This window comes from Schistocerca gregaria, unplaced genomic scaffold (assembly GCF_023897955.1).
Source record: "Schistocerca gregaria isolate iqSchGreg1 unplaced genomic scaffold, iqSchGreg1.2 ptg000180l, whole genome shotgun sequence".
In the NCBI taxonomy this organism is placed as follows: Eukaryota; Metazoa; Arthropoda; class Insecta; order Orthoptera; family Acrididae; genus Schistocerca; species Schistocerca gregaria.
The window spans coordinates 13,107,327-13,131,641 of NW_026061730.1; positions in this window are offsets into that span (position 1 = coordinate 13,107,327).

Here is a 24,315-nt window from a genome sequence, read left to right on the forward strand (position 1 = left end):
TGTGCATGTAGGGGGTGTAGAGTGTCAAGTGGCTGGTGTTAAGAAATGAGTGACAGTGTAGTGATGGATTTTTATCTGATGAAGTAACGTCATTGCATGATTACATGCATCAAGCAGTACTGTGCGTTAGGAAAAAATGGAACGACGCTGCTGTGTTCCAACACTGTGGCCTTGTATTGAGGATGATGCTGGTTGTAATTCCCACCAGATGTCCTGATTATGTTACTTCGTAATTACCCTAAGTTACTTCAAGCAAACGCGCAGATGATCCTTCTATGACTTCACAGCCGACTGTCTGCCCCATCCTTGCCAAACTAGACTTGTAGGTATCCAGATGTCTGTACAAACGAGACATGTTTTCAGTTGACAACCTGTAAAGCAACCACATGTCCCGTTTTCTTGAAAGATGGATCCTCGGCTGGATAAAATTGTACTACACCTGCGACATGATCCGGGTTGAGGGCGGTTGCGACTGGCTGAAAGTGAAAGCAGGCCTTGACGGGAACCCCCTCCACAGTCGTCACGTGAGCTCGCGAGGCCTGTGACGGTGCAGGCCCGAGAAGCGAAGGCTCGGCCAGCGGGTGGGCAGCACGCCGAGGGCCACTGACAGGCGCGTCCCAGAGGGGTTGTCGGGCTCGTGCTGTACATGTAGGACGTTAATGATGTAGCACACATAGTCGGCAGTCGCCACAGATTTTGTGCACATGGTGTAGTTGTCTGTAATAAAGCACACATGAGCAGGGAAGGGGGGAAAACGTTGTGGGATTCTGCTTGCGACGATAACGTACAGGAGTTGGAGCAGTCAGGGCTTGTAAGACTGCATACGGGGCTGCCTTTAAATGACAGAACAGGAAACTTGGTCAAATAAAGATAGTATATTTCAGTGTAACGTGTGGAAGCTGCGCACCTAGTGTCGGAAGTTACCAGGTTTATGCCGGTCTAGTAGGTCGAACAACTAATTGAAGTGGGCAACGGAAGGGGAGGCGATTCATGTTGAGTGATGTTGGTGGCCGGTCACGAAACAGAGAGCCAGACGCTCTGCCTCCAGAGAAAGACGTCTGTTATGCTCGAGGTCTGGACCACGAGACAGAGAAGCAACTGTGTTCTGCACTGCAGACTGCTCCAGCGTCCACATACGTACGCTATTGGGTAAAACCAATAAAGTGAATTCACTAACAGTTTCAGTGCAGGGCTCAGGCGGCACTTCTCAGCAGCTTTAACCGTACATAACTGCCACGGTTTACATCTACATCTACATTTATACTCCGCAAGCCAGCCAATGGTGTGTGGCGGAGGGCACTTTACGTGCCACTGTCATTACCTCCCTTTCCTGTTCTAGTCGCGTATGGTGCGCGGGAACAACGACTGCCGGAAAGCCTCTGTGCGCGCTCGAATCTCTCTGATTTTACATTAGTGATCTCCTCGGGAGATATAAGTAGGGGGAAGCAATATATTCGGTACCTCATCCAGAAACGCACCCTCTCGAAACCTGGACAGCGAGCTACACCGCGATGCAGAGCGCCTCTCTTGCAGAGTGTGCCACTTGAGTTTGCTAAACATCTCCGTAACGCTATCTCGCTTGCCAAATAACCCTGTGACGAAACGCGCCGCTCTTCTTTGGATCTTCTCTATCTCCTCTGTCAACCCGACCTGGTACAGATCCCACACTGATGAGCGATACCCAAGTATAGGTCGAACGAGTGTTTTGTAAGCCACCTCCTTTGTTGATGGACTACATTTTCTAAGGACTCTCCCACTCTCCCAATGAATCTCAACCTGGTACCGGCCTTACCAACTATTAACTTTATGTGATCATTCCACTTCAAATCGTTCCGCACGCATACTCACAGGTATTTTACAGAAGTAACAGCTACACAAAAAAAAGGTTCAAATGTGTGTGAAATCTTATGGGACTTAAGCTTACACACTACTTAAACTAAAATATCCTAAGGACAAACACACACACCCATGCCCGAGGGAGGACTCCAACTTCCGCCAGGACCAGTCGCACAGTCCATGACTGTAGCGCCTCAGACCGCTCGGCTAATCCCGCGCGGCTAACTGCTACCAGTGTTTGTTCCGCTATCATATAATCATACAACAAAGGATCCTTCTTTCTATGTATTAGCAACAGATTACATTTGTCTATGTTAAGGGTCAGTTGCCCCTCCCTGCACCAAGTGCCTATCCGCTGCAGATCTTCCTGCATTTCGCTGCAATCTTTTAATGCTGCAACTTCTCTGTATACTACAGCATCATCCGCGAAAAGCCGCATGGAACTTCCGACACTATCTACTAGGTCATTTATATATATTCTGAAAAGCAATGGTCCCATTACACTCCCCTGTGACACGCCAGAGGTTACTTTAACGTCTGTAGACGTCTCTCCATTGAGAATAACATGCTGTGTTCTGTTTGCTAAAAACTCTTCAATCCAGCCACACAGCTAGTCTGATATTCCGTTGGTTCTTAGTTTGTTTATCAGGCGACAGTGCGGAACTGTATCGAACGCCTTCCGGAAGTCAGGGAAAATGGCATCTACCTGGTAGCCTGTATCTAATATTTTTTGTGTCTCATGAACAAATAAAGCGAGTTGGGTCTCACACGATCGCTGTTTACAGAATCCATGTTGATTCCTACAGAGTAGATTCTGGGTTTCCAGAAATGACTTGATACGGAAGCAAAAAACATGTTCTAAAATTATACAGCAGATTGATGTCAGAGATATAGGTCTATAGTTTTGCGCATCTGCTCGACGACCCTTCTTGAAGACTGGGACTACCTATTCTCTTTTCCAATCATTTGGAACCTTCCGTTCCTCTAGAGACTTACGGTACACGGCTGTTAGAAGGGGGACAAGTTTTTTCGCGTACTCTGTGTAGAATCGAATTGGTATTCCGTCAGGTCCAGTGGACTTCCCTCTGTTCGGTTGCTTTTCTATTCCTAGGACACTTATTTCGATGTCAGTCATTTTTTCGCTTGTGCGATGATTTAGAGAAGGAACTGCAGTGCGATCTTCCTCTGTGAAACAGCTTTGGAAAAAGGTCTTTAGTATTTCAGTTTTACGTGTGTCATCCTCTGTTTCAATGCCATCATCATCCCAAAGTGTCTGGATATGCTGTTTCGAACCACTTACTGACGTAACGTAAGACCAGAACTTCCTAGGATTTTCTGTCAAGTCGGTACATAGAATTTTACTTTCGAATTTACTGAACGCTTCACGCATAGCCCTCCTTTTGCTAACTTTGACATCGTTTATCTTCTGTTTGTCTGAGAGGTTTTGGCTGATTTTAAACTTGCAGTGAAGCTCTCTTTGCTTTCGCAGTAGTTTCCTAACTTTGTTGTTGAACCACGGTGGGTTTTTCCCGCCCCTCACAGTTTTACTCGGCACGAACCTGTTTAAAACGCATTTTGCGATTGCCTTGACCTTTTTGCATAAACACTCAACATTGTCAGTGTCGGAACAGAAATTTTCCTTTTGATCTGTTAGGTAGTCTGAAATCTGCCTTTATTACCTATGTTAAACAGATAAACCTTCCTCCCTTTTTTTATAGTCCTATTTACTTCCATATTCAGGGATGCTGCAAAGGCTTTATGATCACTGATTCCCTCTTCTGCACTTACAGAGTCGAAAAGTTCGGGTCTGTTTGTAATCAGTAGGTCCAAGATGTTATCTCCACCAGTCGGTTCTCTGTTTAATTGCTCGAGGTAATTTTCGGATAATGCACTCAGTATAATGTCGCTCGATGCTCTGTCCCTACAACTCGTCCTAAACATCGGAGTGTCCCAGTCCATATCTGGTAAATTGAAATCTCCACCTAAGACTATAACATGCTGAGGAAATTTATATGAAATGTATTCCAGATTTTCTCTCAGTTGTTCTGCCACTAATGCTGCTGAGTTGAGAAGTCGGTAAAAGGAGCCAATTATTAACCTAGCTCTGTTGTTGAGTGTAACCTCCAACCATAAAAATTCACAGGAACTATCCACTTCTACTTCACTACAGGATAAACTACTACTAACAGCGACAAACACGCCACCATCGGTTGCATGCAACCTATCCTTTCTAAACACCATCTGTGCCTTTGTAAAAAATTCGGCAGAATTTATTTCTGGCTTCAGCCAGCTTTCCGTACCTATAACGATTTCAGCTTCGGTGCTTTCTATCAGCGCTTGATGTTCCGGTATTTTACCAACGCAGCTTCGACAATTTACAATTACAATACCGATTGCTGCTTGGTCCCCTCATGTCCTGACTTCGCCCCGCACCCTTTGAGGCTGTTGCCCGTTCTGTACTTGCCCGAGGCCATCTAACCTAACCAACCGCCCAGTCCACGCCACACAACCCCTGCTACCCGTGTAGCCGCCTGCTGTGTGTAGTGGACTCCTGACCTATGCAGCGGAACCCAAAACCCCACCACCCTATGGCGCAAGCCGAGGAATCTGCAGCACACACGGTCGCAGAACCGTCTCAGCCTCTGATTCAGACCCTCCACTCGGCTCTGTACCAAAGGTCCGCAGTCAGTCCTGTCGACGATGCTGCAGATGGTGAGTTCTGCTTTCATCCCGCTAGTGAGACTGGCAGTCTTCACCAAATCAGATAGCCGCCGGAAGCCAGAGAGGATTTCCTCTGGTCCATAGCGACACACATCATTGGTGCCGACCTGAGCGACCACCTGCAGATGGGTGCACCCTGTACCCTTCATGGCATCCCGAAGGACCCTTTCCACAGGCAACTTGTGTCACGTAGTCACTGCGTAAGTTGCTCTGGGAGAAAACTTGTAAATTTTTCATTGAGCTTTTGAAGTAAATTCTTTAAACCAATTCCCTAAAATATTTCTTTACAAGCTACCACCACGTCCAAAAGTACTACCTCAAAGCAGAAGCTCCACGTATACCTAATCACATGTGGATAAAATTTTAACCTTCTATTTGGAAGTGTCAGTTATCACAAGTTTCATTCGATCTGAACAGTTAACTGTCTTACGCATTTTCGAGTACTACTTGAAACTTTTCACATGTTAGCGCTGTTTTCTCATGCCTTTTGCTAAAAAAAGCAGCGGCATGAGCTGCAACGTAAGGTAGTAGAGGCGTTTTATTTTCTTCGTCCACATGTCACACGCCATCTTCTTTTCTTGGTGGCACGATACCAGTTGTTTCAACCTAAGGATCTTTGAATTTCTCTAGGAGAGTTGCTACACCGCCAGGAAGTGAAGCAATCAAATCTGTTTTGACTAGCTGAGGCTTCGTAAAGGAAACTGCTGAATCTCACAAGAACATGCTACTCTTCCCTTTTGGATTTACCTCATTTGCATGGAAAATGATTTGAGCTTTTAATTCCTCCATATCCGTTAGTGAATAGGATACAACCAATGGCCATCTCCTTGTCACCTGTGCTATGGAATAAGCACCTCCCAGTTGATCGACTATGTAGACTCCTCTCTTTGTTACATTGTAATCCTTGCCTTATTGCAGGAAGTTTATCAGCAATGCAAAGTAAAATAAACAGGAGTCTTCTGTAGCTCATCACAACTCTCGTAATCTCCATACCTCCGCCATCTGCTCTCCACACTCCGACAATATTAGAATGGCTTGCTTGCGTAAAGAGATAAAGCAATCCCAATAATGCCATTATTTCACATTTTGTAGTTCTTTTACAGCATCCTGTCGAATACTGCACACTTTCTTTTTTAGATTGATTACAGAAATTTGTGTACTTACTATTTCCTCAATGGTTTCCGGACTAAGTACTGTCCATTTCACTTGCGACCTTCCTGCCTACACTTTCAGACTCAGGAAGTATTTTTACAACATTCTTTCTTTCTGTTTTTGCGGCCACATTAGCGCATAATCCATTCCATTTTCATGTTTGTGCCTCCCTGCCCGCTTGTGGACAAAAGGTGACGAGATGACAGGAATATCACTTACATGGCTAGGTGCACTGCGTACCTTGTGTTCTAAGCTACTGTGTGGCGGCTGTAATTTCGCACCTTACAGGCACTCATCCACATACTCTGCCGTGATCTACAACAACAATTAGCTAACATTTTGCATTGTCACGTACGCCTTGTAAATAATTGTTAAAGTTTATTGGATGAAAGGTGACAGAATTTCTTCATCATATGAATGGGGTAGTGAACGATTGCCTATATTAGTAGAGGTAGGAACGACAGTGGGGATGTAACGGCAGGCGGAACTCAAGCCCTGGGTGGAAGGCCGACACGGGTGTGGTGGTCCAGCTCCGCACTGGAAGTGCAAGGCGGGCAGTCTGGACGCCTGAGAGCGAGGACACAGTACAGGGGTGGCCGGCCGCTGTTGTAGTACAGCCGGAAGGATAACTGGATAATATCCGCACTCTGCAAAGCTTGCACGCAGCTGAGAGGAACGAAGAAGTGTCACCTCGGAAACCACGCAGGCGGGGTTGTTTCCAAGGATTTTTACTCAGAAGCGTACCATTGTACGGGTATAGGTATTTTCTTGCAAACTTTGCGCGATAAACGACAGAAGACTAAAATATTGTTGGTCAGCGTTCGGAAGAATCTGTAGAGAGGGAGAACATTCCGTGGTTACGAGAATATGATTCGCCTTCTGTGTTACGGGGGTGGGGAGGCGAGTCCTGCTGGGAGGCCAGCAGTGGAGAGAAGTGCTCTTCCGTGTTGAGCTCCGGTGAGTAACGGTCGCTAGCTATCAGCTTTTGTTGGTACGTACGGACTTGCTGTCTTTGCTATGAGTTTGTAGTTAGAACAGTTAGGAACTCTACTGTTACGAACCTATACGATTCTGGACTTCACCTCCAGGTAGGAAGTCGTCGTTGAGTACGCAGCGTTCAGTAATTGAGGGAACTTCTGCCAATACCTACGTTGAGACGTTATCTGAACTCCGTCCCTGTGGCTGGGAGTTTACGTTTCTCGCCTGTAGACCACAGAGGAGAATGCAGTATCAGAGTATATTAGTCAGAGGACCGCCTTCTGCGTCCTCGTGTTTGGAAGAGTTCGTTCACTTTGTGGCTGGAGTTCTTCCATCGCCGCAGACGAGTACGAGAACCAGCACGCCGACGCACCAGACGGAATACGTACTGTGATATCGCTAATCACTTCGCCCTATTAGGGCCATAAAGCTAAGCAGCTGTGATCACATTAGTTTATTTCCACTGAGGCTCCACACCACCGTGGATCATCTTTATGAAAAGTGTTTTCTAGTGTTTGGTGCTAAGAGGATGTAAGTCACTTCGTGTTATTTAAGTTACAACTCACTGCCATAAAAAAAGGGGGAGAGTGGGCAATTGGTCTGCAATTTTAGTTAGGAAATATAGACAACTGTACTTAAAGGGTTGTTTTTAACCTATAATAAAAATACACTCCTGGAAATTGAAATAAGAACACCGTGAATTCATTGTCCCAGGAAGGGGAAACTTTATTGACACATTCCTGGGGTCAGATACATCACATGATCACACTGACAGAACCACAGGCACATAGACACAGGCAACAGAGCATGCACAATGTCGGCACTAGTACAGTGTATATCCACCTTTCGCAGCAGTGCAGGCTGCTATTCTCCAATGGACACGATCGTACAGATGCTGGATGTAGTCCTGTGGAACGGCTTGCCATGCCATTTCCACCTGGCGCCTCAGTTGGACCAGCGTTCGTGCTGGACGTGCAGACCGCGTGAGATGATGCTTCATCCAGTCCCAAACATACTCAATGGGGGACAGATCCGGAGATCTTGCTGGCCAGGGTAGTTGACTTACACCTTCTAGAGAACGTTGGGTGGCACGGGATACATGCGGACGTGCATTGTCCTGTTGGAAGAGCAAGTTCCCTTGCCGGTCTAGGAATGGTAGAACGATGGGTTCGATGACGGTTTGGATGTACCGTGCACTAATCAGTGTCCCCTCGACGATCACCAGAGGTGTACGGCCAGTATAGGAGATCGCTCCCCACACCATGATGCCGGGTGTTGGCCCTGTGTTCCTCGGTCGTATGCAGTCCTGATTGTGGCGCTCACCTGCACGGCGCCAAACACGCATACGACCATCATTGCCACCAAGGCAGAAGTGACTCACATCGCTGAAGACGACACGTCTCCATTCGTCCCTCCATTCACGCCAGTCGCAACACCACTGGAGGCGGGCTGCACTATGTTGGGGCGTGAGCGGAAGACGGCCTAACGGTGTGCGGGACCGTAGCCCAGCTTCATGGAGACGGTTGCGAATGGTCCTCGCCGATACCCCAGGAGCAACAGTGTCCCTAATTTGCTGGGAAGTAGCGGTGCGGTCCCCTACGGCACTGCGTAGGATCCTTCGGTCTTGGCGTGCATCCGTGCTTCGCTGCGGTCCGGTTCCAGGTCGACGGGCACGTGCACCTTCCGCCGACCACTGGCGTCAACATCGATGTTCTGTGGAGACCTCACGCCCCACGTGTTGAGCAATTCGGCGGTACGTCCACCCGGCCTCCCGCATGCCCACTATACGCCCTCGCTCAAAGTCCGTCAACTGCACATACGGTTCACGTCCACGCTGTCGCGGCATGCTACCAGTGTTAAAGACTGCGATGGAGCTCCGTATGCCACGGCAAACTGGCTGACACTGACGGCGGCGGTGCACAAATGCTGCGCAGCTAGCGCCATTCGACGGCCAACACCGCGGTTCCTGGTGTGTCCGCTGTGCCGTGCGTGTGATCATTGCTTGTACAGCCCTCTCGCAGTGTCCGGAGCAAGTATGGTGGGTCTGACACACCGGTGTCAATGTGTTCTTTTTTCCATTTGCAGGAGTGTATATTGAGCAACAACGTTTATCATTTAGTAGTATTAATTGCCGTAAGCATCCATTCATGTTTAGATGGTAATTTATATAAAAAAGAGAATTAAGAGATCCTAAGATTTGCTTTAGGGGGTTGTCAGACAGGGCCAAATCAGCACTTTAGCGTTTATTATTTTCCGTTGCGCAAATTCATTTTACACCCGCCTGGAGTAGCATCTTGGAATGGCACACGCGTTGTTTATTTTACGTTACTGCTGCTCACTTGGACGTATAACAACACAACTTACCACTGAGTTAGCTGAGGCAATAATGAAGATATCGGTACGATCCGCAATTTTATAACAACAATTAAAATTGCACAAGACAATGCTTCCAACAGTTGGTGCACTTTATACATGGATACACCCAATAGAGCGTTAAACTGCTGTAAAACCTGGGAACTTCTTTTAATTTTTTGTAAATGTAAAATTGTGCACCTCAAAAAAAGCAGCTAATAGTTATCCTACGATTGCCATACCAGTGAGTCATATTTTTAATCAGTTAATTCACAGAAACATGTGGTGTATGCAATACAGAAACTTGTACTGGCAATCTCTTGAAGTAGAGGCCAAATATTTCGTGAAAGCCTACCTGCAAGTAAATATTATTTGAAAACATTCTTCTTACAGCAAAGCACAATTTCTTGTTTTTAACCCACACATGTTACGGCGAAGTTTTGCCATCATCAGAGTTCTCCTTCCTTTTTCTGCCAAAGAGTATATTGTTACACGGGAAAACGTATAATTTTAGAATTGTGACATTTATATTCGAAACGTTCTCGGAAAAGGAATATCTTAATGATACATGCTGTTGTTGATGTCCCTGTCTGCTATTTCCAGCTCGGGTGGTATCTCGGTGTCGGAGATGACGTGTAGCGACATGAACAACGGCATGTGCTACTATGGTATAGATGTCTGTTATAACGTTTTGAGCAAAAATAGCACATTCCGAAAAATATGGGTATCCCAAAGCGATATTTTGCTCTTTACTCTGCAGAAGAATAAAGGAAACGCACTGGTGATACTGAAATATCGCCGAGATCCGTATCGGTAAAAATAGAAGAAACCGCTTTTGTTCAAGGTTGAATCTTTTCAAATTCCTGATACTAAATCAAAGAGAAATAAAAAAACCTGAGATTTCATGAAGACAAATCACCTCAAGATGAATACCTTCTCCCAACGTTTGAAGAAGCTGTATTAAACGAAGAATCTGAGAATACAAGTCGGACACCTGGCTGTCGCTCTCGCAGGGACAGCAACGACGAGATGGCACTAATGACATTTCGCACAGTTGCGAAGTGGGCTGGGAGACAGCCAAGTAAGTGCTACTGAAGGAAATACCCTCTGCCACGCTCTTCACAGTGGAAGTTATTTTTACAGTCACATAACTTAATATTAACTTTCGTATAGCAAAACATTTATTTGCTAGGTTACTGGCATAAAGAAGTACAGCGTCAGTGCATGACCTAGGAAAATACAGTGTCCCACATGATATATGTTCTCAACTACACTCTCATTTATCGCATATTACTGCTTCCATTTCCTTACCATTTGCTTCCTTCAGCTTTTACGTTCAGTTGTTCACATTAAAAATGGTGTTATAAGCAATCTGAGTAGGTGAGGCACAGGAGTTTGAGTTTTTCTTCGACGTACAAGAATGTATTGTTTAAACTATTCCGTATCCCATTAATGTTAATAACGTCTGCACACTACCACATTCAGTGAAGTGATAATCGAAGATTTCCGCTGCTACCCTGGAACTGTCCTTGTTGTACAGGGTGTTACAAAAAGGTACGGCCAAACTTTCAGGAAACATTCCTCACACACAAATAAAGAAAAGATGTTATGTAGACATGTAAGAGCTCATTTTAATTTCGTCAGTATGTTCTTCCACCTACGCTCAATGGAGCACGTTATCATGATTTCATACGGGATACTCTATCTGTGCTGCTAGAACATGTGCCTTTACAAGTAAGACACAACATGTGGTTCATGCACGATGGAGCTCCTGCACATTTCAGTGGAAGTGTTGGAACACTTCTCAACAACAGATTCGGTGACCGATGGATTGGTAGAGGCGGACCAATTCCATGGCCTCCACTTTCTCCTGAGCTCAACCCTCTTGACTTTCATGTATGGGAGTATTTGAAAGCTCTTGTCCACGCAACCCCGGTACCAAATATAGAGACTCTTCGTGCTCGTATTGTGGACGGCTGTGATACAATACGCCATTCTCCAGGGCTGCATCAGAGCATCTGGGATTCCATGCGACGGAGGGTGGATGCATGTATTCTCGCTAACGGAGGACATTTTGAACATTTCCTGTAACAAACTGTTTGAAGTCACGCTGGTACGTTCTGTTGCTGTGTGTTTCCATTCCATGATTAATGTGGTTTGAAGAGAAGTAATAAAATGAGCTGTAACATGGAAAGTAAGCGTTTCCGGACACATGTCCACATAACATATTTTCTTTCTTTGTGTGTGAGGAATGTTTCCTGAAAGTTTGGCCGTGCCTTTTTGTAACACCCTGTATACCAGCGTACGTTGATGTTGTTCTGAGATTTGTATGTGCTACTCGCATAACTGATGCTCTCAGCTCGTTTAATGATATTTCTCAAGATATTAGCGAATGGCCTTTGATACTGCTGTATTCCTTGATAATATTTCTGCTTATAATGTGTGTTATTTTGATGCGTTGTGTTTTACACGCTGGCTTTGGTCACTTGTAAAAATGGTTTTTGCACCTTAGTGGACATATTTTTCCTGGAAAATATGAAACGGACACAAGTGAACTATTACATCTTATATCCAATCTCTGTCCCCTGTTCACCTCTGGCCACTGATGACGCCTTAGGCACTGACTGAATGATTCTGCCGCAGCTGGGTGGAGGCTCCAAAGCACGGCCGGCCGCGGCTGCCGAACGCCACGCGTGCAGCGTGTGTTGTGTGGGCCGCAGTTCAGGGCGGCCGGGCCCGGCCTCAGTCTGCCGCTCGGCTTTGCTCGGTCCTCCTCGGAGGCGCCCGGGAGAGCGCGGCGCTCCATCCGGCGTCTTTCGGCCGGCACAAGTCTCTGGAGTTCGGCGGACTCGTGCCGTCAGCGCTGTTTACCCTTCGCTGTTTGTCCGCGGTATGAAGGCGGTTCATTGTTCCGGTGGCTGTTTGCACGAAGGAGGCAGTCAAGCGATCTACCGTCGGAATTCTTCAAAATGAATCGCAGTGACAGAAAAGAGCGTAGACGATTCTGAATTCCCATACGTTGCAGATAGTGCATATCTTCTATGAAACGACATTAGATGTACTTGTACATGTACATGGATACTATGCAGATCACACTTAAGTGCCTGGTGGAGGATTCGTCGGACCACCTTCACAACAACACTCTATTACTCCAATCCCGAACAACGCGTGAAAAAAACGAATATCTATACCTTTCCGTGCTAGCTCCGATTACCTTTATTTAATTATGATGTATGATGATGGTTTCTCCCAAAGTCTTTCTGCATTAGGAAAATATCTTCGTATTCGAAGGAGAAAGTTGGTGACTGAAATTTCGTGAGATGATTCTGCCGCAACGAAAGCCGCCTTTTTGATATCCATCTCAAATTCTGTATCTTGTCAGTAACACTGTTTCCCCTATTTCTTGGTAATAAAGAACGTGCAGCCCTTCTTTGAACTTTCTAAATGTATTCCATTAATCCTATCTGGTAAGGGTCCCACACTGTGCAGCAGTACTGCAAAGGAGGCCAGACATGCGTAACGTAGGCAGTCTGTTTAGTTGATCTGTTACATTTTCTAAGTATTCTAGCAATGAAACGCAGTCTTTGGGTTGCCTTCTCCACAACATTTTGTGTCTCCTTTCCAATTAAATTTGTTCGTGATTACAATTAATAGGTTTTTAGTTGAATTTGGGGCTTCAGATTTGACTGATTTATCGTGTAACCGAAGTTTCATGGATTTCTTCTAGCACTCATGTCAATGACTTCACACGTTCCAATATTTAGAGTCATTGCCAGTTTTCACAATATACAGATATTTTCTAAATCGTTTTGCGTTTTTTTTCTTTTAATGAGTTTACTAGCTGAGTTTACGACAGCATCATATGCAAACAACCTAAGACGGCTGCTCAGATTGTCTCCTAAATCATTTATGTAGATAAGGAACAGTAGTGGGCCTGTAACATTACATTGCGGAACTCCAGAAATCACTTGTGTGTAACTCGATGACTTTCCGTCAATTATGACGAACAATGACCTCTTTGACAGAAAACTGCGAATGTAATCACATAACTGCGACGATATTCCATAAGCTCGCAATTTGACTACCAGCCGCTTTGGGGTAGAGTGTCAAAAGCCCTTCCAGATATCCAGAAATACGGAATCAATCTGAAATCCTTTACCAATAGCATTCAACACTTCGTGCAAGTAAAGAGCTAGTTGTGTTTCACGTGAACGATTTTTCTAAACAGGTGTTTACTTTGTGTCAATAGACCATTGTCTTCGAGGTAATTCATAATGTTCGAACAGAATATTTGTTCCAAAATCCTGCTGCACATCGACGTTAATGATATGGGCGTTTAAATTAGTGGATTACTCCTACTACCTTTCTTCAATATTGACGTTACCTGTGCAACTTTCTAGTCTTTGGGTACGGATCTTTCGTCCAGCGAACGGTTGTACATAGTTGTTAAGTATGGAGCCCCTGCATCAGCATACTCCGAAAGGAACCTAACTGGTATACAGTCTAGACCGGAAGATTCGCTGTTATTAAGTGATTTAATTTGCTTCACTACTACGAGGATATCTACCTCTAAAATACTCATGTTGAAAACTGTTCGTGATTCGAACGCTGGAATATCTACTTCGGCTTCGGGTACCATGCAGAAAGATTTTAAAGGTTTAGTTGGCAATGAAAGAGGAAACACAAATGTCGACAGATGGTATTCATTGTTTTGTACATTAGGAAGCACTTTGTGGTAAATTTACAGGGCTGGAGCACGTGAAAGAATTGATAGTATGAATAGTAAAATTTCTGAAGTCATACGCATTTTTTCATTTTTCATTTGCAACAGTTTTCAGTCTAACTCAACAATGACTATGGACACTATAGTACTGAAAAGTACATAAGTTAAGCCAAGGGTCATGCCAGGAACGATTTCTCTATTTAACAGTTTCTACAGTTTAAGTTTTTGAAGGAAAAAGGAGTGCAGGAACAAAAATTAAAACTCATGGAATCGAGTGCAGATTCTATATTTTAAGAGGACTTGACTGCACACTGTCCACAGTAAGGTATTGCAAAGTAACTTTTAACTGATCTGATGGGAATGCATTTAAAAAAGAAATCGCATTTCTGGAAGGGACACATTCTGACACAGACAGTCTAGTTCCCTATGTAATTATGTAATGGACGTATTTAAACTGTTTTAGCATGTAATTATCTGAACTGTTTCTTATTTAAATTGTTTTGTTAATTAAATTGCATTGTGTATTATTGAGAAAGAGCGGGAAACCGCGCATAGATACATTTTGAGAAAGAGCGGGAAACAGCGCGCAGTAATACATCTGTAATGGTAGCAGGGATTGTCTGCACCAAAAACCATTGTTGGCGGCGAGACCGCACTTTTGTAGCATTGAGCGTTGGAAGCGAGCAGTTGCGAGTAAGATGTGAGACGAGGCAGTCGTAGCTAGCGAGACATGAGAGGAGGTCGCTGTAAGCGAGGTATGAATTAACACTTTGAAAGAAGCGGTGTGCTCGCCAGCCACTCGCTATATGTAGCGCAATGCTAGTTTTTAAGAATTTTTGTAAAGAACTATGCCCCTTGTAATTGTTTGTCAAGATCGTTCTCAGAATATAGTTATGTAATTTTGATGGAAAATTAGGTATGTAGCGCAACGCTACTTTTTAAGAATTTTGTAAAGAACTATACCCCTTGTAATTGTTTGTCAAGGTCGTTCTCAGAATATAGTTAACTTCTACCAGATTAAATGCATTAAGAATTTTCTATCCCAAAATCATTCACGTAAATGCTTTACAGAATTTATTGTTATCTTAAAAGAAAAGTCTAAACTGAGCTTCAGCTTTTATCAAATCTAAATTAACTTCAACTTAAAGAATTCCAGTCACAAAGTATTATGAAACTCCACCAGCAGCTTATAGTTATGTTAAAGAGAAGTAAGTATATTCATTCCACAGTTTGCTGTAGCAGTCAGATGGCGATCCAGTATAAATAATTAAAGGTAAGAATCAGTCTTAATAATTTCAGGTAACGACTGAGGGTCACGGCGACAACACATTTTATGTTTCGTCGTAATAATCAGCAGGTAGTCTTGACAGAGCAGCAGTTAAAAGATTTTAAGAGACGCAGCGTTCAGTCAGCAAGCAAACGTTCATCCAATATTAGACGGGAAGGTTTCACTTGGCGATATCCATTCAGTACGACACTTTAGTGAATCTACTGTGGATATGAATATACTGACTTTGATAATAGTGTGAATAAGTTACTGTTAAGTGGCGCAACGCATATACTAAAGTGTATAACTTTTATTCACAGGTCATCGGCAATTCTGTTTGCTTTATTGATTCGGCGTTGAAAAGTGTTTGTTCAGTGTTGAATCCGCTTTGAACAGTGATATATTTTGTTGCGTGTGATGATTATAGACAATGTCCCGCAGAATAATTACTCGTTCTCAAACTGATAAAACTGTACAAAATACTGACGAGAGATTCTTTTCTGGAATAGGCAGTAATAATACGTGTGAAAACCCTGATTCTGAAACGTTAGGTGAACAGACATTTAGTAACTGTAACAATATGGAAGCGTTTAACGAACAAGTAACTTCAGAAATGCCCACAGACAATGAAACGGTAGTGCAAAATAATTTGGCATTAAATGCAACAGACGGTACACAGTCACAAATTCCGCATAGTAGACATAACAGTTTCAGTAACGAAACCACTACAATGCAGTCAGAAAGAGAGACTCCATTAAGCACTGATTTAGATTCAAACGGTACACAGCTACACAACCTACGTAGCAGATCCAACAGTTCTCATGACCAAAATTCCGAAATTATGGAAAACGTGACGCAGTCACAATCATCTGAGGATGTTCAAATGAACACAGATCTACAGCCTTTAACAACGAATACAAATACACACAGAAGACAATCCGAAACGGATCCAATAATGGCATTTTTGCTACAAATGAGACAAGACATGAATCAAAACTTTAACAGAGGGTCACAAGAATTAGAAAAAAGGTCACAAGATCTAAAAAACGAAATTAAGGCAGAACACGCACACACAGATCAGAAATTAGACAACATGTACCAAAATCTAAAACACGAAATCAAAGTAGAAATTCAAACAGTCGCTGAAAAATGTTCACAATCAACACAAGAATTACGCGACAAAATTCAAGAAATATCCGATAACCAAGCAACATTTGCAGTTAGTATACGGGAAACAATGACAGAAAACTTTGCTAAACAAAACGCTCAGATTGATGAACGTTTTAACAATCACACAGAAAACTGTTTGATACGTCACCGTAAACTGGTGCGATCGCAGGATAAAGAACGAAAAGAATTACTACAAACAATCACTAAACAGCGTCAGGACGACAAAAAGAAAGTGTTTGCCCAGGGCAAAACATATGTAGACAATCACATACAGTCGATCTCGGAAGAAATCGAAACGGTCAAAGAAACAAATAATCAAATACAAGACAGGCTTACAGAAATCCAAACACAGACAATCGATGTGAAAACTTCTACAGACACTGAAATCCTGAATGTTAAAGATAAATTAACAGAGGACGTTCAGACACTAACTGACAAAATAGAACACATAGAAATTAACCATGACACAGAAAATTTAAAGGCAGATTTTAAGAAAGTCACCAAAACCAACCGTAAATTACGAAACGAACTGACAGAAAAGATCAATGAACTCACTACAAGAATAGATCTTTTAGATACTAACAATGACGAGAGATCAGACGACACTGCACCAGTCCCAGTGCAACAGAACTCTAATAGTAATAACACGCCATTGACAAATATACAACAAACTATCACAGATCTAAAATCGCGTAATGATTCATTGCATCAGCAAATAAATTCTCTACAGCAAGAGATAGCGGACGCACAAGAAACCGCCGCACATAATCATTTTCAACAGAACACACACCGTTACGAAATGCCTCAGATCCATAATACATATAATGTTGGTAGACTTCAGAGAGTAAGAGATTTTACCCAGGAAGAAAGACACCCGAATCCATATTCGAGACAATACGACAACACTTACACACAGACATGACAGTTTTGATCACAAACATTTTCTTTCAGTTACAAAGTTTAAAACATTTAAAAACGACAGGGCGCAAATACATCCGTTGGATTTTATCCAACAGTTCAGGGGAGCACTTCCACCATCATGGCCAGTACAACATAAGTTAGAATTTATTGTCAGTTTTCTTGAAGGAGAACCAGCACGACGAATGCGACCAATTGCTAGACAATGTTTTTCCGTAGAAGCATTTGAGGAAGCATTTTTATCAGCATATTGGTCTGACACTACACAAAACAGCATCAAAGATCGGCTACTTAGTTTGCCAAACTTTGAAAATTCTACCTTTCCAACAATCACACAATTTTTCGAGTACATGGTGGAACAGAACCAGTACCTCAACGAGCCATACAGTCAATCGGCATTAATACAGCTTTGCATTTCAAAACTGCCCAGAGCTTTGAAAGTGTCATTACTGACAGGGCAACAAAAGGACAATGTATCCGCTTTTAGAGACATCTTACAACTATTAGAAGCACACCAGGCAGACTACGCATTTGTTAACAAAAATTTTTCACGACAGAACGGAAAACAAACAAACTCAGCTACTTTTGAACAAACACGATTTGGTAATAACAATCCGAGTAAACGCTTTCGCAGCGAAAATGACAACGAAAACAGGAGTAATGAAAAACATTATACTGACACGGTAAATTTATATTCAGGACAGCAACAGAATCCGAGACTTAACACGCAACCGAATAGGTCAAATTTCCATATGAATCATCGCTCAGATAATGCGACCGGGGAAGGCCATTACGCGGGTCGACCGCAAATGAACAAAAACAAACGTTTCTACGGGGTGCAGGTGGGCTGCCGTACAGTCACAGTTATAACGACAGGAGAAAAGAAAACGAACACAGACCGCCGAGGACGTTCCACAATGACAATTTTAACGGAAACTACAACAGGGCCCAACAGCTGCGTTACCGTATGAATGTACCAGACACCAGATTTCATCCACCAGACACTGCTAATAATCAAAACGGCAGAACTGTACAGTTGATAGAACACATACCAAACTCCCAAGCTGAAAATCACATATCGGAAGAATTATGACTAGAGAAAACCTGCAATGAATCTCTTAATGTCGATACTATGAAATCACACAGAGAAAACATAACGACCGAAAATGCCATTACATTTGACGACGTGAGAGACACATTGTTACAGGAAAAACCAATCCTACAGAAAACAATATATCACCCAATAATAGAGATAAATTTACAGTCGCACAATATTTTAGCGATAATTGATTCAGGTTCACCTATGTGCGTAATTAACGAAGACACATTTAACAGATGCAATAGCAATAATGATTACCCAGTATTTCCTTTAAACAGAACGAAGGTCAAGGGAGCTTTTGCAGGAAAAGGCATTGAAGTTAAAAGACAGACACAATTAAGATTTGTTTTTGCAGGGGAAACGTTCCACAGTGATTGTGGATAGTCCGAATTTAACAACAGACATGATATTAGGAATAAATTTTCTTGTTCAGTACGATGCGAAGATTGACTTCAAATCGTCATACCTCACACTACAAAAGGAAAACAGGGAAGTGATCGTAAGATTTCAAAACACAGTATCCTCCGAAGAACAAAATATGCACAGGATCGAGATTATTACTGATTCTCAAGATAACGATTGTTATATCGCACTATACACGAACACACTTAATAATGACTTGGTAGAGGAACAGGAGTACAATATGTTCGAGACAATTACACGCAAGGTAGACAATAGTGTAGCAAAATGCGACGCAGAACGCACAGAACTTGAAAATATTCTGGTACAACACAAAGCAGTTTTTGCCAATGTTCCAGGAACAATGACAGGATTTATGTACGAATTTCAGGTGAAACCACACGAGACTTTCAAAGCAAAGCATTATCCAATCCCACACATACACACAGAAGCAGTTAAGAAAGAATTACGAGCAATGATCGATCAAGGAATAATAGAACCAGCAGCCAGCCAATATATAAATCCACTACACATTGTTGAAAAGAAGGATGGATCACTACGTTTAGTTTTAGATTCACGTCAAGTTAATAAAATAATCATTACAGAAACCGACCGACCACAGACGTTAGAAGAATTACTGCAAAAATATCATGGCACCTCCATTTATACTACACTCGACCTCAAATCAGGGTTTTGGCAAATCCAACTACACCCAAATTGCCGAAAATATACGGCATGCCTTTGCTTTGGGGAATGCTATCAATTTTGTAAACTTCCGTTTGGACTAACGATTTCGTCTGCCGCCTTTATACGAGGCATGAATACTATTCTACCACAAGATCTGAAAAACAAAATTACTACATATGCCGATGACATTTTAATTGCAGCAGAAAACTGGGAACAACACAATCATACTCTTCAACAATTACTGAATACATTCGAGCAGAATGGTACAACTATAAACTTGCGTAAATCTGAATTTGGTAAAGCGTCAATAAAATTTCTAGGGTACATTATCTCACAAACAGGTATCGCACCAGACCCTGACAAATTGCAAGCACTGAAAGACATCGACGTGCCAACAAACAAAAAGGAACTTCGGAGCTTTTTAGGTCTTATCAATTATTTTAGAAAATTTATCCACTACAAAGCATTAGACACGCCCTTGCTATACCAGCTTACAAGTAAAAACACACTTTGGTCATGGAATGAAGACATTGAAGCTGAATTCGAGAACTTGAAAGAAGCATTATTAAAAGCACCTTTGTTATCACACCCTGACCCAACACAAAACTTTTCCGTTGCAACAGATAGCTCAACCACAGCACTAGGAGTACATATTTTCCAAGAAATAAAGGAAGAAGATAAGACAGTCGTGAAACACATTGCTTTTGCAAGCAGGATACTTTCTCCAGCAGAGCGCAATTATTCTGTAACAGAATTAGAGACACTATGTGTAATTTACGCTTTTAAGCGATTCCGTCATTTTCTATATGGCCGACATACAACAATATATACCGATCACCGAGCAATCCAGTTTTTATTGTCAGCAAAACTTACGCACGATAGATTAAGCCGCTGGAAATTATACTTACAAGAGTTTGATTTTACCATTATACACATTCCAGGCACGCAGAATACTGTTGCCGACGCATTGTCGAGGTCCATTCACAATAAACGCATGGAGAAAGAAAATACCTTTTGCTACAACAACCATAGTATTATGTATATTAAACAAGTAGCTTTCGAAAACTTTATATCAGCAGCATTACAGGATATAGAGAGAGAACAGCAGAAAAATGAAACACTGAAAGAGATTTTAACGCTTTGGAAAGACAGAAGTAACGCTAAAGTCAGACTTCATTACACTGTACATCAAAATATACTCTTTATTCGATCATACCGAGACGGTAATAATTGGCTTTTATGCATTCCGGAAGGGATCGTAAATAAACTGATATGGTATACACATCTAAGTTATGGACACTACGGAGCGAGGAAATGCTTTCTGATTCTGCGACAAAATTGCCACTTTAATAACATGGAAAAACACATAAGAAAAGTAATAGCATCATGCAAGATATGTCAAAAAGCTAAATCATCAACAGTGTCACACATTCCACCATTGTATCCCATCATACCGGTTAAGTTAAGACACATGGCAGCAGTGGATCTTTTCGGTCCAATACCCAGAACAAATAATGGTTATAGTTATATTTTTGTAGCTGTAGAACTAACATCCAAATTTGTAACATTTTCTCCACTAAGGAAAGCAACAGCAAGAACAGTATCAAGAGCGTTTGTAAGAGATTTTCTATCAGTAGTAGGACGTGTACAGAAGGTTATTTCGGATAACGGTCCGCAGTTTAGGTGAGACGTATGGAAGAAAATGTTAGAAAGTAAGAACATAACACCTATTTACATATCAAGATATCACAGTTCTTCCAACCCATCAGAAAGAATAATGAAAGAGATCGGGAAGTTATGCAGAATTTATTGTCATAAAAGACATACAACATGGGATAAATATATTTTACAGTTTCAAGAAGTGATAAATGCAATACCCAATGAATCTACGATGCTATCACCAACCGTAATACTGACAAATAAAGACCCACCGAACAAAATTACCGAACTAATTACTTTTCCTAAGACGCGTAGGCTTCGACATTGTGAAATAATAGACACAGCATTAGCTAACACTAAAAGAGCTGCAGATCGGCGGAAGAAACAACAGAAGCAGGTAAGTCGACTACAGAAGTACGAGATTGGCGACAAAGTACTGATTCGCACTCATTTTCTTTCCAACAAAGGTAAGCACAGATGCCGTAAATTCGAACTTCTGTATGCAGGCCCTTACAGAGTTCGTAATATTCCACACGCTAATGTAGTGCATGTGGAAACGCTACGTAAGAAGAAATCATTAGGGAATCATCATGTATCCAACGTGAAACATTTCTTGACTTAAATTTTTGCATTTCAGCTGACGAAAGGACGGCGTGACACGTAAGTATGCAACAATGGTAGTTTCAGCGCGCTTCAGTAACAAACAAAGCCGCGACACGCAGCGGGCCGCTAATATTTCACCGTACCTTAAAGAACACAGCAGTACTTAATGATGCTACGCCAGCCAAGACAAATAAAAACACGAGAAACATTTCCTAACTTAAAGAGAACATGCAGACAACGACACGACGTATGAATTTGTGCACTGAGAGCTCATAAATGAAAGAAATTTTTTTTATAACGTGACATAATTACTTAAGAAAATGTCGATTTTTGCAATAGCTAAACTGATAATATAGATCGTTCATTAATCAATTATTTTAGTGGTAACATTAACATGTACTCTTTATTCCAGAATGCAGCATTGTTGTCACACGTCATCAAAATGAAACGTAGTTTTAGTTAGAATAAGGATGTGAATCTTTAGGTCACGCAGATAGCTGACGCTAATTGTCATTACAGAAATTTTATAGGTCATGCCGGGAGCTGACGTGATTTTGCAGCAGTTAATATTATGATAAAGTGTTTTATAGGTCATGCCAGGAGCGGACGAGAAGTACCAGAAGATGTTTATTGAAGTCATGCCGTGCACTGACGATAATTAATACTGAATGTTTTATAATAAGTCATGCCGTGCGCTGACGTTAATTAATGCTGAATGTTTATAACAGGTTATGCAGAGAGTTGACACAGATGCAGAAGAAGAATGTGTATGTTATGTTAGTATATAAGAAATGTATAATGTTAAGAAATAATTTTGCTAGCATGTGACACATTGCAACACTATGGATGGGGACCACACATTACAATGTCTAACCAGAATAATGTTTACCTTAATTTTCAGCTGCAAAAGAATACTTTAAATAATTTTATGACAGTAATTTTATTGTATATTATGACCTGACATTTGACGACTCATAACTGACGACTACACCCCTGAATAGAAGATAAAATTTTAGGACAGTAAGTCAAGAAATGCATTGTCAACAAAATTTATAATTAATGATGTAAGAAACTAAGATATGTAAATACAGAATAAGTAATAATGTACTTGTCTATAACAAATCTGTATACTATCAAATACTGAATAAGTAGGAACTTTTATGTCTTTTATATATGGGAATAATTTTCTGGAAGAATTCTTAAATTAAAACTACATATTGTTACAAATTACGACACAACATATTTTGTCATAGGGAAAATTATTTGGTAGTCAAATTATGGTACCAACAATGTCCGTGAACCCATTGCCAAAACAATTTTACCCGTACCTTAATTCCTGTGCATCCCCATGGTTATTGAGCACAGAATCAGTGAATTGTGAAAAACGTGACTTCAACCAATGATGTTCTCGATGAGGTGTTTGCATACCTAGATGCACACCACAGCCCGATGTATGTCAATTGGTGCCTGCATACCTAGATACACACCACAGTATGATGTACGACAATAGGTGTTTGCATACCAAGATGCACACCACCAACCTTAATGGACCATTGGAGATGGAACTTAATCCTGATGTGGCTGCGGCAACTCAGGCTATTCGACGACGTACTTAGTGTTTGGGTACACTAAAACTATGGAGCAAGGCGATGATGGAACCACATGGCGAAACCTGGTGTTGTGCTATGTGAGGGAAAGGAACAGACTTTTGAGTGCATTCACAGACAGTTGCCAGTGCTTTGACCATGCTATCCAATTCCTTTTGTACCTTCCTTAATTGTGGTACTAAGAGATGCCAATTTGAATTAAATGTTTCATAATGTAAACTTTCAATTGCTTCATATGATCTGTATATTGATTTTCACATTTACTCTTATTCTTCTTGTTAAATTTAAGGGAACCAAATTTTACTTGATGTACAATTCCTACTAAAACCCTTTCTATTTACATATTCTCTTTATTAGAGATAGACAAATCATTTCGTATGACAGCATTTGTGTATACACTTTGTTCAAACTATTTTCTATAATCAAATTGTACTTATGTTGAGTCTATATGACTCAACAACGTAGTAAAATTTTAAGAAAGCCGAGTAGCGGCATATGTAATTATGTAATAGGCGTATTTAAACTGTTTTAGCATGTAATTATCTGAACTGTTTCTTATTTAAATTGTTTTGTTAATTAAATTGCATTGTGTATTATTGAGAAAGAGCGGGAAACCGCGCATAGATACATTTTGAGAAAGAGCGGGAAACAGCGCGCAGTAATACATCTGTAATGGTAGCAGGGATTGTCTGCACCAAAAACCATTGTTGGCGGCGAGACCGCACTTTTGTAGCATTGAGCGTTGGAAGCGAGCAGTTGCGAGTAAGATGTGAGACGAGGCAGTCGTAGCTAGCGAGACATGAGAGGAGGTCGCTGTAAGCGAGGTATGAATTAACACTTTGAAAGAAGCGGTGTGCTCGCCAGCCACTCGCTATATGTAGCGCAATGCTAGTTTTTAAGAATTTTTGTAAAGAACTATGCCCCTTGTAATTGTTTGTCAAGATCGTTCTCAGAATATAGTTATGTAATTTTGATGGAAAATTAGGTATGTAGCGCAACGCTACTTTTTAAGAATTTTGTAAAGAACTATACCCCTTGTAATTGTTTGTCAAGGTCGTTCTCAGAATATAGTTAACTTCTACCAGATTAAATGCATTAAGAATTTTCTATCCCAAAATCATTCACGTAAATGCTTTACAGAATT